The sequence below is a fragment of the Balaenoptera ricei genome, chromosome 1 (genome assembly GCF_028023285.1).
Source record: "Balaenoptera ricei isolate mBalRic1 chromosome 1, mBalRic1.hap2, whole genome shotgun sequence".
NCBI lineage: Eukaryota > Metazoa > Chordata > Mammalia > Artiodactyla > Balaenopteridae > Balaenoptera > Balaenoptera ricei.
This window is the reverse complement of record NC_082639.1, coordinates 99,864,228-99,881,432: the sequence shown is the minus strand read 5'-3', so window position 1 is coordinate 99,881,432 and position 17,205 is coordinate 99,864,228.

Below are 17,205 nucleotides of genomic sequence, written 5' to 3'. Positions count from 1 at the left end.
GTGGGCCTCTCCACGTGTCAGCTGACTTGATTGAAGCCATCGAGGGAGAGAGTCAATAGGGAGAGTTTGCTGGCGAGATGGAAGTTACGATGGTATGTAACATAATCATGATGGCGACGTTCCACCACCTTTGCCATATTCTATTGCTTAGAAGCAAGTCACAGACCCTGCTCACACTCCAGGGGAGGGGCTTACACAGGATGTGGATGATAGGAGGTGGGGGATGCCTCTTAGAGTCTATCAACTACAGGGAGTTATGTCAAGTGTTCTGTCTTTTCCTTTCTATTTCTACCAACTCCACCAACTTGTCATAAAGCTCCTTGTCCAGGATCAGAGAAAGGCTTGTAATTTTTTAAAAATATATTTAAATCCCAACTGGGATGTTTATCTCATGCAGGTTGTTAAAAATAGTATTATTTCTTAAGACTTGGGCCTTAATTCTTATTAGTTGCATTACCACCTTGTTTCTGGAAATAAACTCATTACTTACAGCACCCCAGGGAAGTGTGCATTTAGTGGGGTTAGCAGGGTCATGAAATAAATATATGGCCTTAGTTCTAAACCCTGTGTGTTAGTCCTAGTAGCGTTCGCGTCCAGACCCTCCTAGGTTAGCAGAGGTTATCTCTATGGGAAATGCAAGCAGAGAAGTCCTACAGAATCGCTCTAGCACAAGGCTTCTGGAGGCCTAAAGGTGAAGGCTTACAGTAAACAGAGAACATAATACTTTCAATGAGAAATCGGTTATAGAAGTTATAATTCATTGCTTTTTAGTGTCTCAAACCCCATTGTACCATTGGAACGTAGCCTGCTTGAATTATAGCAGCTTAAAAAAAAAATCTTTTCATCACTATTACCACATGCATATGTCTGTGTGTATATATATGTATGCGTGACACTCAAAATTTAGCACTATGAATTCTCACTGCTGCTGCAAAACTGTGTTCCTTCTCAACTATCTTGACGTACACTGCATCCAAAAGAGGCTTTAGAAATCTTCCAGAGCTCAGTTACACTGGGGGGGGATGCAAACCCACCCATTGTCCATCTCCCTGTAATTTCTTCAATAATTTCAGCATCGAGTGACATTGGTTTACCAAGCAAAAGCTAACAGATTTTTTTCTATATATAACTGGTTGACAGTGCTGTGGTGACAGTTTATATAATAGAACTCATGCTTAAATAATAAGGTAACAGCTTTGGACTGTGAATTTTTAAATGTTTTATTGAAATGTAGACTGATTAACAGGCAAGAGTCTTCTTTTTTTTTTTTTTTTTTTATGGGCATTTAGGTTGCTTCCATGACCTGGCTATTGTAAATAGTGCTGCACTGAACATTCGGGTGCATGTGTCTTTTTGAATTACGGTTTTCTCTGGGTATATGCCCAGTAGTGGGATTGCTGGGTCATATGGTAATTCTATTTTTAGTTTTTTAAGGAACCTCCATATTGTTCTCCATAGTGGCTGTATCAATTTACATTCCCACCAACAGTGCAAGAGGGTTCCCTTTTCACCACACCCTCTCCAGCATTTGTTGTTTGTAGATTTTCTGATGATGCCCATTCTAACAGGAGTGAGGTGATACCTCATTGTAGTTTTGATTTGCATTTCTCTAATAATTAGTGATGTTGAGCATCTTTTCATGTGCTTCGTGGCCATCTGTATGTCTTCTTTGGAGAAATGTCTATTTAGGTCTTCTGCCCATTTTTGGATTGGGGTGTTTGTTTCTTTGATATTGAGCTGAATGAGCTGTTTATATATTTTGGAGATTAATCCTTTGTCCGTTGATTCATTTGCAAATATTTTCTCCCATTCTGAGGGTTGTCTTTTCGTCTTGTTTATGGTTTCCTTTGCTGTGCAAAAGCTTTGAAGTTTCATTAGGTCCCATTTGTTTATTTTTGTTTTTATTTCCATTACTCTAGGAGGTGGATCAAAAAAGATCTTGCTGTGATTGATGTCAAAGAGTGTTCTTCCTATGTTTTCCTCTAAGAGTTTTATAGTGTCCAGTCTTATATTTAGGTCTCTAATCCATTTTGAGTTTATTTTTGTGTATGGTGTTAGGGAGTATTCTAATTTCATTCTTTTACATGTAGCTGTCCAGTTTTCCCAGCACCACTTATTGAAGAGACTGTCTTTTCTCCATTGTATATCTTTGCCTCCTTTGTCGTAGATTAGTTGACCATAGGTGCGTGGGTTAATCTCTGGGCTTTCTATCTTGTTCCATTGATCTATGTTTCTGTTTTTGTGCCAGTACCATATTGTCTTGATTACTGTAGCTTTGTAGTATAGTCTGAAGTCAGGGAGTCTGATTCCTCCAGCTCCATTTTTTTGCCTCAAGACTGCTTTGGCTATTCGGGGTCTTTTGTGTCTCCATACAAATTTTAAGATGATTTGTTCTAGCTCTGTAAAAAATGCCATTGGTAATTTGATAGGGATTGCATTGAATCTGTAGATTGCTTTGGGTAGTATACTCATTTTCACAATGTTGATTCTTCCAATCCAAGAACATGGTATATCTCTCCATCTGTTGGTATCATCTTTAATTTCTTTCATCAGTGTCTTATAGTTTTCTGCATACAGGTCTTTTGTCTCCCTAGGTAGGTTTATTCCTAGGTATTTTATTCTTTTTGTTGCAATGGTAAATGGGAGTGTTTCCATAATTTCTCTTTCAGATTTTTCATCATTAGTGTATAGGAATGCAAGAGATTTCTGTGCATTAATTTTGTATCCTGCAACTTTACCATATTCATTAATTAGCTCTAGCAGTTTTCTGGTGGCAGTTTTAGGATTCTCTATGTATAGTATCATGTCATCCGCAAACAGTGACAGTTTTACTTCTTCTTTTCCAATTTGTATTCCTTTTATTTCTTTTTCTTCTCTGATTGCCGTGGCTAGGACTTCCAAAACTATGTTGAATAATAGTGGTGAGAGTGGACATCCTTGTCTCGTTCCTGATCTTAGAGGAAATGCTTTCAGTTTTTCACCATTGAGAATGATGTTTGCTGTGGGTTTGTCATATATGGCCTTTATTATGTTGAGGTAGGTTCCCTCTATGCCCACTTTCTGGAGAGTTTTTATCAGAAATGGGTGTTGAATTTTGTCAAAAGCTTTTTCTGCATCTATTGAGATGATCATATGGTTTTTCTTCTTCAATTTGTTAATATGGTGTATCACATTGATTGATTTGCGTATATTGAAGAATCCTTGCATCCCTGGGATAAATCCCACTTGATCGTGGTGTATGATCCTTTTAATGTGTTGTTGGATTCTGTTTGCTAGTATTTTGTTGAGGATTTTTGCATCTATATTCATCAGTGATATTGGTCTGTAATTTTCTTTTTTTGTAGTGTCTTTGTCTGGTTTTGGTATCAGGGTGATGGTGGCCTCATAGAATGAGTTTGGGAGTGTTCCTTCCTCTGCAATTTTTTGGAAGAGTTTGAGAAGGATGGGTGTTAGCTCTTCTCTAAATGTTTGATAGAATTCACCTGTGAAGCCATCTGGTCCTGGACTTTTGTTTGTTGGAAGATTTTTAATCACAGTTTCAATTTCATTACTTGTGATTGGTCTGTTCATATTTTCTATTTCTTCCTGGTTCAGTCTTGGAAGGTTATACCTTTCTAAGAATTTGTCCATTTCTTCCAGGTTGTCCATTTTATTGGCATAAAGTTGCTTGTAGTAGTCTCTTAGGATGCTTTGTATTTCTGCAGTGTCTGTTGTAACTTCTCCTTTTTCATTTCTGATTTTATTGATTTGAGTCCTCTCCCTCTTTTTCTTGATGAGTCTGGCTAATGGCTTATCAATTTTGTTTATCTTCTCAAAGAACCAACTTTTAGTTTTATTGATCTTTGCTATTGTTTTCTTTGTTTCTATTTCATTTATTTCTGCTCTGATCTTTATGATTTCTTTCCTTCTGCTAACTTTGGGTTTTGTTTGTTCTTCTTTCTCTAGTTTCTTTAAGTGTAAGGTTAGATTGTTTACTTGAGCTTTTTCTTGTTTCTTTAGGTAGGCTTGTATAGCTATAAACTTCCCTCTTAGAACTGCTTTTGCTGCATCCCATAGGTTTTGGGTCGTCGTGTTTTCATTGTCATTTGTCTCTAGGTATTTTTTGATTTCCTCTTTGATTTCTTCAGTGATCTCTTGGTTATTTAGTAACGTATTGTTTAGCCTCCATGTGTTTGTCCTTTTTACGTTTTTTTCCCTGTAATTCATTTCTAATCTCATAGCGTTGTGGTCAGAAAAGATGCTTGATATGATTTCAATTTTCTTAAATTTACTGAGGCTTGATTTGTGACCCAAGATGTGATCTATCTTGGAGAATGTTCCGTGCGCACTTGAGAAGAACGTGTAATCTGCTGTTTTTGGATGGAATGTCCGATATATATCAATTAAATCTATCTGGTCTATTGTGTCATTTAAAGCTTCTGTTTCCTTATTTATTTTCATTTTGGATGATCTGTCCATTGGTGTAAGTGAGGTGTTAAAGTCCCCCACTATTATTGTGTTACTGTCGATTTCCTCTTTTATAGCTGTTAGCAGTTGCCTTATGTATTGAGGTGCTCCTATGTTGGGTGCATATATATTTATAATTGTTATATCTTCTTCTTGGATTGATCCCTGGATCATTATGTAGTGTCCTTCCTTGTCTCTTGTAACATTCTTTAATTTAAAGTCTATTTTATCTGATATGAGTATAGCTACTCCAGCTTTCTTTTGATTTCCATTTGCATGGAATATCTTTTTCCATCCCATCACTTTCAGTCTGTATGTGTCCCTAGGTCTAAAGTGGGTCTCTTGTAGACAGCATATATATGGGTCTTGTTTTTGTATCCATTCAGCCAGTCTATGTCTTTTGGTTGGGGCATTTAATCCACTCACGTTTAAGGTAATTATCGATATGTATGTTCCTATGACCATTTTCTTAATTGTTTTGGGTTTGTTTTTGTAGGTCCTTTTCTTCTCTTGTGTTTCCCACTTAGAGAAGTTCCTTTAGCATTTGTTGTAGAGCTGGTTTGTTGGTGCTGAATTCTCTTAGCTTTTGCTTGTCTGTAAAGCTTTTGATTTCTCCATCAAATCTAAATGAGATCCTTGCCGGGTAGAGTAATCTTGGTTGTAGGTTCTTCCCTTTCATCACTTTAAGTATATCATGCCACTCCCTTCTGGCTTGCAGAGTTTCTGCTGAGAAATCAGCTGTTAACCTTATGGGAGTTCCCTTGTATGTTATTTGTCGTTTTTCCCTTGCTGCTTTCAATAATTTTTCTTTGTCTTTAATTTTTGCCACTTTGATTACTATGTGTCTCGGCGTGTTTCTCCTTGGGTTTATCCTGTATGGGACTCTCTGCGCTTCCTGGACTTGGGTGGCTATTTCCTTTCCCATGTTAGGGAAGTTTTCGACTATAATCTCTTCAAATATTTTCTCTGATCCTTTCTCTCTCTCTTCTCCTTCTGGGACCCCTATAATGCGAATGTTGTTGCGTTTAATGTTGTCCCAGAGGTCTCTTAGGCTGTCTTCATTTCTTTTCATTCTTTTTTCTTTAGTCTGTTCCGCAGCAGTGAATTCCATCATTCTGTCTTCCAGGTCACTTATCCGTTCTTCTGCCTCAGTTATTCTGCTATTGATTCCTTCTAGTGTAGTTTTCATTTCAGTTATTGTATTGGTCATCTCTGTTTGTTTGTTCTTTAATTCTTCTAGGTCTTTGTTAATCATTTCTTGCATCTTCTCAATCTTTGCCTCCATTCTTATTCCAAGGTCCTGGATCATCTTCACTATCATTATTCTGAATTCTTTTTCTGGAAGGTTGCCTATCTCCACTTCATTTAGTTGTTTTTCTGGGGTTTTTTCTTGTTCCTTCATCTGGTACATAGCCCTCTGCCTTTTCATCTTCTCTATCTTTCTGTAACTGTCAGGCAAGAGTCTTCTAATTATTTTAATTATAGTCTCTTAATGGCAAGAAGCTGTAGAAATAAAAACACATTAAAATTACATTTTTAATGAAGTGGCACCTGGAAGCCCCAACGTCTCCAAAGCAAGTAGGGATAATCTATTGTTACCTAGAAACAATGCATGTGTACATAGAGGTTAAGATGTTCATTGGGGGAATAGGATTATTTATGACCCAATTTATCTGAATGCAAGTAGAATGAAGACAACGTGGGATAAAATGGACACTGGACTCAGTTAAGAGGCTGATTTTTAGCCCTGGCTCTGTTAAACTGCTTGCCTGTATGTCTATTTCACCTCTCTTGGCCTCAATTTTCACATGTAAAATGTGGAAGTTGAAATAAATGAGCTCTTCAATGTTCATAGCAGCACTATTTACAATAGCCAAGACATGGAAGCAACCTAAATGTCCATCGACAGATGAATGGATAAAGAAGATGTGGTACATATATACAATGGAATACTACTCAGCCATAAAAAATGAAATAATGCCATTTGCAGCAACATGGATGGACCTAGAGATTATCATACTAAGTGAAGTAAGCCAGACAAAGACAAATATCATATATTATCACTTATATGTGGAATCTAAAAAATGATACAAATGAACTTATTTACAAAACAGAAATAGACCCACAAACATAGAAAACAAACTTATGGTTACCAAAGTGAGAAGTAGGAGTCATAAATTAGGAGTTTGGGATTAACAGATACATACCACTATATGTAAAATAGTTAAACAACAAGGACCTACTGTATAGCACAGGGAACTATATTCAACATCTTGTAATAACCTATAATGGAATGGAATCTGAAAAAGAATATATATATATGTATATGTATAACTGAATCACTTTGCTGTACACCTGAAACTAACACAATATTGTAAATCAACTATACTTCAATAAAAAAGAAATTAATGAGCTCTAAACCCTCATAAACTTTGTAATACCATGATTTAATTACTCTATTATAGTGACAAATTTTAGGGAAAATAGATTGATCATATCTGTCACTAAATATTAATTCACATGCACACATAATAATGTCAGCTTTTAGGATATAGACAAGGCTTTGCATGGAATTTATCGAAACCAAATGTTATTTGGACGTGTGTCCATGTACCCAACACTGCACTAAGTACCATGTATGTGTGAGTGGGTAAGATGGTGAGGTAGAGAAAGGAGAGTATTCATCCACCCACCTATTCATTCATTCATTCATTCACTTGCTTCTATCAGGCAAGGTCTCACCAATAAGGTAACATCTGAAAAGAAACAGAAAGAGAATGAGGGAATGAGCCATACAGATTATCTTGGGGAAAAGCATTTAAACAGAGAAAGAGCAAGCAGAGGCTCTAAGGTAGGAGTGGCTTTGTTTTGTCCAAGGATTAGCAAGGAGGCCAGTACGGCTAAAGCAAAGTGAGCAAGGAAGAAAGCAGTAAGAGATTAGGCATGGAGCTAGGAGGGAACCAGGACATGGAAGGCATTTCAAACAAATGTATCCTGTTCAGCACTAGTTGTACACTTTTGTCTGTCTTCAAATCCAGAAAATCATCAGTCATAGTCTCTACAAATACATCTCATCAGCCCCGCTCTTGTTCTGTTTTTCAGGAATTCCTATTAGGTTGGAGCTGTTCCATCTATTTTCTGTTTTCTAGCTGACATTTCTTAGTTTTAATCTCTTACCATTCAATGCTGTCTTCTGGGTGGACTTCTCAATACTATTTTCCAATTCTTTAATTATTTGTTCAAATATGTCCAGTCTAGAGTTTAACCTATTCATTTTGATTTTAATTTCAATGATTGTGTTTTTCTATTCCCAGGATTTCCAATTAGTTATTTTTTTTTATATTCACCTGTTCTTGTTTCATCTGACTATTTTGCTTCAGAATTTATTGTTCCTGTTTTTTATGAGTGCTATTCCTTCCTTTATCTCTTTGATGATCTTAAACATACCTGTTTCAGACATTTTCATATTAATCTCTTATTTTCATCTCATCTGGAGTAAATATGTCTCCTAGTTATATATATCTTTTGTCTAGCTTTTCTCCATGTGTTTTGGAATTTGAATTTGAAGGCTCATCATGGGCAGGATTTTTCTCTCTTTGTTTTCCCCAAGTCTGATAATTTTTTTTTTGGGGGGGGGGCTGTGCTGGGTCTTAGTTGTGGCATGTGGGATCTTTAGTTGAGGCATGCAAACTCTTAGTTGCTGCATGCATGCGGGATCCAGTTCCCCAACCAGGGATCAAACCCGTGCCCCCTGCATTGGGAGCATGGAGTCTTACCCACTGGACCACCAGGGAAGTCCCCGAGGTCTGATAATTTTGTGGTTGCTTTATCCTGGCCCCCCCAGGTCTCAGTGTAGATCTCAGCCTTTTTTCCTTCCTCCCTCCTTTCCTTCTTTCTTCCCTCCATTGTTTCCCCTTTCTTTCTTCCCCCTCCCTTCCTTCTTTCCTTCCTGTTCAGAAGCTTCTGTCCCATTGAAATTTTTAAAAATCTAGTTACCAACCCAGTGAGCTGTTGGACCCATGTTCTGGCTTCAAGGTGAGATCCATTATTTCCAGCCTTTCAAGATACTCAGCTTCATATACTCCACTGCTCCAGGCAAAAGTCCATTGCATCTTTTTCAACTTCCTTTTACAGGTGGAGGGGCCCACAGAAGTACTGGTTTCATTCAGTGAAACTGGCTCTCTTCCCCACCTCTCATAGGACACGTCTGGTCCCTGTTACCACACAGATACTAACATTTCACAGCCTGTGCCTGCCTTCACACCTAGCAGTCCATGGCTTCAGCCCTGCTTATGGTATTGTGGTTTTCTTTTGCCTTTAAAAAAGATTTGTTTTTCAAAACAAAAAGATTTGTTTTGTTTTCAACATGGCCATTTCTGTGTAGGTTTCTTTTTAAATATTTTTATCTACATTGTCTTGTGTTTGGAGCCCAGGGACAGGGTGTGGATCTAAAAGTGTTAACTTGGATGCCATCTTCACTAGAAATCTCTTCAGGAGGAATGTGAGATACAAGATAGGTCAGAAAGTATTCATAGGCCCTGAGTAGCCTGGGTGAAAGTATAATCCCAGACCTGACATCAGGAGTATGTAGGACATGTGCATGGAAATGGGTGGAAACCAATCTGGCTAGAGAGAACAACGGCAGTTCAGACCTAGGGGATCCCAAAGTCAGGGTTAGATGCCCTTTGCTTGTGCTTCTGTAACACACTGTTCCTCCTCTCTTGTCACAGTCGTCATTCCTTTGTAATTATCTGAAGGCAGAACCGTGTATATATTAATAACCACTGTGTCTTCTCCACTACAGCACCTATACATAGTAGGTACTCAAAAAATATGTGTGGAATAAATGAATAAATATTGGGCAGACAAATCATAGTGTGTAAAAAAACCTTGACCTGGGCTTCCCTGGTGGTGCAGTGGTTGAGAATCTGCCTGCCAATGCAGGGGACATGGGTTCGAGCCCTGGTCTGGGAAGATCCCACATGCCGCGGAGCAACTGGGCCCGTGAGCCACAACTACTGAGCCTGCACGTCTGGAGCCTGTGCTCCGCAACAAGAGAGGCCACGACAGTGAGAGGCCCGCGCACCGCGATGAAGAGTGGCCCCCACTCGCCGCAACTAGAGAAAGCCCTCGCACAGAAACGAAGACCCAACACAGCCATAAATAAATAAATAAATAAATAAATAAATAAATTTAAAAAAGAAAAGATGACTACTATAAAAAAAAAAAAACCTTGACCGCATGTAACTTCACCAAACACAAAGCATTAGTCTTTTTCTCTTCAGCTGATCAAAACCCAGTTCCTACTCTCTTTTTTTCCAGCAGTGCCTCATAATCTGTCATCCATTCTCAAAACTGCAATAAAAATGCTTCACTTAAAAGTCTCCAACAGCCTCCCAGGCACCAAACACAACTATCTATTTTCAATTTTCTCCTCGTAAACCTCTCTGCGGCACACCCCTGACCTTGGCTTCGGCGCCACGACACTATCCTGTCCTGCAGGATTTGTAACAGCTGTTGGGCTGGACAGCTGAAGACACAAATACCTGCTCATGAGCAAGCATTTGACCAAGAGCCTAAATGGGGAGTGACCTGCTGAAAGCTAGGTTTTAGAAAATCCAATCTGAATGTGAGAGGCAGGGCCGACTGAAAACGGCAAGATTGGAGGCAGGGAAAAGCCTGAGACCCTTGCTCGTGACTTATCTTGCAGGTCTGTCTTGTATCTTTCTTCTCCATGAGGCATATCCTGATCTACACGTCTGCTCCGTGCTCAACTGTGTGGCCTGGGATTTTAGCTCCTCCTCCTAGGCTGGCAACCCCATTGATGGACGTTTTGTAGAGCTCTTGCCAGACCCATTCTCTGGGGTCCAGTCTTGTCTCTGAGACCCCAGCCTGCTGTCTGGGGCACTGGTGCATGTGAGTGAAGAATGGTCACCTCCTACGAAACGCCCCTATGTTGCTCTCCCCCTGCATTCGCTGGGACTACTGAAACAAGGCCTGAGACGCTGACTGGCCCCCCAGCTTCCCTCTCCACACTCAGCCTTTGCTTCCTCTGTCCAGGGCCCTGCTCCCCTGCTGCTGGAGTGTCTGGCAGCTGTTGTTGGGCTCTGCCTCCCTATTGGTTCTGTCCCATGTTGCTGAGGACCCGAAAGCCTTGCACTCCATGCCTGTTTGGAGTTGGGACAGAATGGGGTGAATGGGGCTTGTTAGAGCCCAGTCTTAGAAAAGCTGGAGTAGCAGTCAGGTTATCTGAACAAGATCTCAGGCACAGGGTTCCCGAGGTAGAAACCTTTTAGCAATCCTGGGGTACAAGGAGATGATGGGTTATTTTAATTAATACAGAAAGCTCGTTATCCAAATGGGGACACAAGGCCAGGGCTGGACTTGTAGTCAGATGACCTGATGGTTTGCTCCATGAGGCTGGGTTGTAGCTCCAGAAATGCCTGCTGTCTGAGGTCAGAGCTGGTCACATTTATGAGAGCAAGGGCTTAGCTTGTAGGTAGGAATCTAAATGGCTAGCTATCTGGATTGAGACCAGGCATAGCCTGCGGAGTGCCATGTATACACCAGGACATGTGTATATACACTTAATATAGTAATATAACTCATATATATAGTATACAACTCTTACATAATTTTATATATCAAACTGTGTTAAAGGTATAAACATTGTGACTCAGAATCTAAATATTCCTTCTCTCTCTGTAGGTGCTTTCTTATTCTAAAATTACCGTCCTGTATTCATGTTCTTTTTTCAGCTCCCTGAATTCCTTGAGAGTTTTTTGTCCTGGGGGCTGACTGGGGATATTAGGGACCCCCTTTAAAGGCAGTAGTCAACAAATGACTCACATAAGATGAAGATTTTTCTTTCAGCAGCCCAGCTGGTGGAAGCCCCAATTCTCTACACTCAAATTTCTTCTTACTAGTCTTATTCTTTCCTTCCCTTTCTTGTCCTAGGTTACCTTGTCTAACCCCTGGTTACCGAGTGACCCCTTTTTCTCTCTATGTCACTCCCCACTATATCTTTTCTTATTTTTATTAGTACGGCCTGGGGGGCAGCGGGGTGCCTGTCTTGGCCGAAGTAGCAGCCTGCAGTGGGCACCGCTGGGAGCTGGGTGGGCGGGGAGAGCTTGTAAACCCCGAGCTTGGTCCAGGAGACTAACATGAGGTGATTTGCTCAACCTGCTTTTCATAAGACACCTGACAGTGTCTTTTTGTTGTTTCTGTTTCCTGATGCCTTCGTGGAATTTGGGCATTTTATCTCATTGAGGTAATTGATTCATCATCTGCCTCAAATCCCTACATTTCCCAAGTTGATGATACAAGCCATTAAAAACAAAAAAAGCAGGAAGTTGGCTCTGCTACAAGAAACTGGCAGTGATTTCATGTTCTCTTAGACTTATTGTGAATTCTGAGTCCAAAACCACTTCTGCTCTTCCTGGCTCTGGGTTTCACCTGCCTCCTTTATTTTCCTTTGAATCTGATTGAGTGAGTTGGCTGTGTCATACATTCATACAGAAAAATTTCTCCTTGAAATTGGCTTATGTGGCCTGAAAGGGAGATGAACTTTTTCTCCTTCTCTCCCTTCATCCTTCCTCCCCCTCCTCACTTTCCCCATTCTGCCCCTCATTGCCAGGTTAGCACAGGCTTCTAAAGATATCCTGGCTATTTCTGGAAATGCTATTGTTACAAACCAAAATGGTTTGGATGCTTTAGAAGGGGTAAAAGAGCTATAAAATGATTCATTGGCTCCTCTTCAGCTGGTCCCTCCTCCGAGTGTGCCAGACACTGTGCTAGGTACCAGAACTGTTTGTAACCCCCGAGTGTAAATTAATTTCCCTTTTGTGACTTGTATAACTTAGGGTGAAATTGTCAAAGCCTCCTGTGCTAACTTTTTCCATTTGGTACCCAGCAACCATTCATTGTAGCTGCAATTAATTAACAATGGCCACCACAGAGCCCTTTATTGGAAACCTGGTATCTGGGACATGAGGTACCTGGAAAAATTCCACAATAGTACCTGTGCGGACGCAACACAGAGCACAGAATTCATTTGAGTTTTCTACAGGGTGTACTTTTTGTGAAACTAAATTATTCCCTCTGGTCTCTCTGAAGCTCTCTTTACTTCCCTGCTCACTTCTGTTCCTTTATATAATCCATGAGAAATATTTTTCTTCTGATTTGTTGGTGATCCTCGCACGCCCATCTTCATGTCTGTCTCAACTTCGGTTCTTATCTTTCTCCCTCTTCACAGTCAATAAGCAGCCTCATCCTTGCCCTGCGCTGAGGTTTTTGTGTCTTTCATGGGATTCTTCCTATCTCTGATTACTTTGTGTGCTCCCTTATTCATCTCCTGCGTTGCAGCACACAAAGCCCTCCAGAAGAGGCTATGTAGTGTTTTCCTGCTTAACATCGTGTGGGTTTGGGCTTTTTGATTTCATTTTGTTTCAAGTGTTGGAGACCGGGGCTGGTCAAATTCGTAAGGAGGCTACGCGGACCTGGTTGCCGGCTCACATTTTCCCTCTGTAGGCGCCCCAGCACTGGAGTTTGCCCTCTTCACTCTGTTTCCTTGCCCATCATCTTTCCACTGAGACCCAGTGGTCCTGTATCTCACACCCTCAGGTCACCTGTGCTGTCCCAAATATACAAGGGGACAATTTCAACTTGTACTGATGCCTGGCCCTGCTCTAGGTGCTGCTGATAAACAGACTCAGGCCTTAATCTCAAGGAGCTCCCAACCTTGTGTGGAAAATACACACACAGACTCAACAATTAGAATTCAGTAACTGTGAAGTGTTATGACAGCTGCATGCACGGGGACTATGGGAGCACATAGGAACACAAATGATTTTCCAGTGAAAACATGGGAAATAGAAGTAAAGTTTTTAAAAGAATGCTCTTAAGCTTTGACATATCATACACTTTGGTGTGTAAGTGGGAATGGAATTGGAGGTAGGGGGAGGGGAAGGAGTGCCTTCCCAGAGACTGTGTTATTTGAGCACATTGAATCATATGCACATTGAAGATTAAATAATGGAGGACGCACCTACAGCACTCCTAACAAACAGGAATTTTCCAGACAAATGAGGAAGGAAAGGTTGTTATTGGTGGAGGAAAAACCAAGTTACAAAGGCAGAGCTGGTACTTCAGGGTGATGGTGGCATGATGGGGAGTGGAGGGCCATGTGAGTGGAGAGGCTGATGAGGTCAGATGGGAATGAGCAAGTCCTGGGGGAGAGCTGCCTATAAGGGCCCATCCTGGGGTAGGGTGTGAGGACCAGGTGGATCTGGGGCAGCATTTACTCAGAGGAGCCCAGAAGAAGATATGTTCTAAAGTGGTGTGGTTTTAAACTCTTGACTGTGTTTCACAGAAAAATATATATTTTACATGGCAAATCAATACATACACATTAAAAATTTATTCTCATACATGATTCACTCTATTTTCTATTTAATTGTTCTTTTTTTTTTTTTTCTATTTCAGCTAAAAAAAAAAATGCTAGCCTGTCTCTCTAAACTTAAATCATGACCCAATGAGTCATGACTCAAAGTTTGGAAAACACTGATCTAAAGGGGGAGTTTAAGTTACAGTCAAAGAGGGAAGTATAGTCAATTCAGTTTGAGGGGCAACCAGAGCAAAGGAAACCAGGAACTTATCAGGAAAGAGAGATACAAGGCACAAATTTTAGGATATAGTTGGTGAACCAGACAAGGGTGTCAGGAACCAGTTTTTACAGTGATAGCTGCACATCATCAGAGTGGGCTGGTTAGCCTAAATGTATGGAGTTCAGGAAGATGATGAAAAACCTTATATGTTATTAAGTTAAGGAATTTTGGTTTTGTTGTGTGGGCAATTTGAGGCAATGAAGAGTTTTAAATAGGTGTAACAGTTAGCTAATGCTGAATAACAAAGCATCCCAAAGCTTAGAGACTTAAAACAACTTTTGCTTTTTTTTTTTTTTTTTCACAAGTCTACTGGTTGGCTAGGCAGTTCTACTGCTCTGGGCTGTGCTTGCCATGCACTTGTAGGCAGCTGGCAGGTAGGATGGCCTTGACCATGGCAACTTATTTTTCTCCACGTGTCACTCACCTCCCTCAGCAGGCTCGTGTGGGCATGTTCTTATGGTGCTAGCAGGGGTCCAAGAGAGGAGGAAACATACAAGTGTTTTTTGAAGTCTCTGCTGTGGCAAGTTTGTCATTATCTCCTTAGCCAAAGCAAGTCACGTGCCTAAGTCGAGAATCAATGCGGAAAGTCACTATCCAGGGGTGTAGACACAGCGAGGCACGAAAGATTGGGCCATTACTGCAGTCAATCTTCATAGTAGAGAAGAAATAGATCAGATTTGTGTTTTAGAAAGATTGGCAATTGTGGATTGGAAGGAGGTGAGGTTGGAGGCAGGGAAGCCAGGTAGGAGGATGTTTTAGTGATACATTTGAGAGATGATGAGTGTTCAAACTAAGGGACTAAGGTTGTGGAGAAAGGGAATGCAGGGTTCTAGGGAGTCAATGAATCATACCCTCTTCCTTCTTGAGTTCAGAACCAACTGAGAGATAGACACAAGGGTTAAACAGAGACAGTCCATCAGAGAATATGGCTTTAAATCTGTTGCCAGAAGAGCCTTCTCAAATTCTCTGGATGCTGTTATTGTCCCTCCCCCAGGCTAGGCCTTGAGATGGCCCCTCCCAGAGCAAGTCAAGGTCTGAAGAGTAGATATAGGTACTCACTTGTCTAGGAGAGAAAAGAAAGAAAAGGGGATGAAATCTTTCAGTCTTTAATAGACTGGATCTACCCAATCAAGAGATTCAGCTGCAACCAGGAGTTGAGTAAAGAGGGAAAGGCCAGGGATGGCGTCTAGTACAGGGGTCACAGATTTTCCTGTAAAGGGCCAGAGAGTAAATAGTTTACACTTTGCAAGCTATTTGGTCTCTCTTGCTACTATTGAATTCCACCACAGTTGTGAAAGCAGCCATAGGCAATACATAAATGAATGAATATGGCTATGTTCCAATAAAACTTTATTTATAGACACTGAAATTTGAATTTTCAAGTGTCACAAAATATTCTTCTTTTGATTTATTTTTCACCATTTAAAAAATATTAAGAACCATTCATAGCTCATGGGCTATACAAAAACAGGCAGTGGGCTCAGGGAGGAGGTGGAGGAGGGTGGAGAGTGGATCTGGGGCAGCTGGACAACTTCCAGCACATTCCCTCATAGGAACCGACTAGAGGGATGGTTAAGAGGGAGATTAATAGGGCTATGCCTTCCTCTCAGGGGCCTCGGCTTCTCATCTGTAAAATGAGAGGATAAGGTTAAATGACCTTTAAGAGCCACTTCTAGCATTTTTTGGTCTATGATGATGTTCCTGATATTTCCCCTGTGCTAAGGAAAGAGATCTAGAAAAGGAGGGTCTTTCTTCCTTGATTTCTGGTCCCAGACGAACAGACCTCCATCCCCTTCTAAAGCCCTCACTCTAAGATTATGTATCAGTGCAACCACAACTTAATGAGGCTCATTTCTTAGGCCAGTGTTGTTGCTGCCCCACAGGAAATGACTTCTATGTTAAGTTCAAGTCGAGTCAGAGGGCAAGGTGAGGGGGCTGGGAGATTGGAAAGGATGGGACATTTACTAGTGTCTCCTCTGTGCAAGACACTTTGCATGTAGTATTAATCTTTTCCAAAACTACTACCTACTATATGAGGTAGTTTTTATGATCCCCAATTTGCTAGTGAGGAAACAGAATTTCAGAGAGGTTAATTACCTTAACCTCCCCAAGGCCACACAGTGAGTGGGGGCAGAGTTGGTTTTTAAATCTAATGCCCCTTCACCCATACACTGCTGTTGTGGGCAGATGAGCCTTTGGGGTCCCCAGCTCTCACCAGGTAGGCAAACTCGTTTCCAGTGCAATTGTTCTTCACTGGACTCATGTCCTAACCCAGAATGTCCAGAGAATGACAGAATCTTCAAAGTACCAGATGTCTGCTAATAAACCAAGAGGGTTGAGATACTCACCCAGCTATTTCAGGCCCCCAAATGTCCCTTCCTTTCCAAACATTAGCCTTCTTTTCTTCAGGGGCAATGGACAAAGATTCCCAAGGACATGGGGTTCCTCCTTTCTCGTTTTGTGCCTCTTTATAGCACATTTCTTAAAAATTAAGATGAGGGACCTCCCTTGGTGGTGCAGTGGTTAAGAATCTGCCTGCCAGATTATACTACAAAGCTACAGTAATCAAGACAGTATGGTACTGGCACAAAAACAGAAATATAGATCAATGGAACAGGATAGAAAGCCCAGAGATAAACCCACGCACATATAGTCACCTTATCTTTGATAAAGGAGGCAAGAATATACAGTGGAGAAAAAACAGCCTCTTCAATAAGTGGCTCTGGGAAAACTGGACAGCTACATGTAAAAGAATGAAATTAGAACACTCCCCAACACCATACACGAAAATAAACTCTAAATGGATTAGAGACCTAAATGTAAGGCCAGATACTATAAAACTCTTAGAGGAAAACATAGGCAGAACACTCTATGACATAAATCACAGCAAGATCCTTTTGACCCACCTCCTAGAGAAATGGAAATAAAATCAAAAATAAACAAATGGGACCTAATGAAACTTAAAAGCTTTTGCACAGCAAAGGAAAACATAAACAAGATGAAAACACAACCCTCAGAATGGGAGAAAATATTTGCAAATGAAGCAACTGACAAAGGATTAATCTCCAAAATTTACAAGCAGCTCATGCCCTTC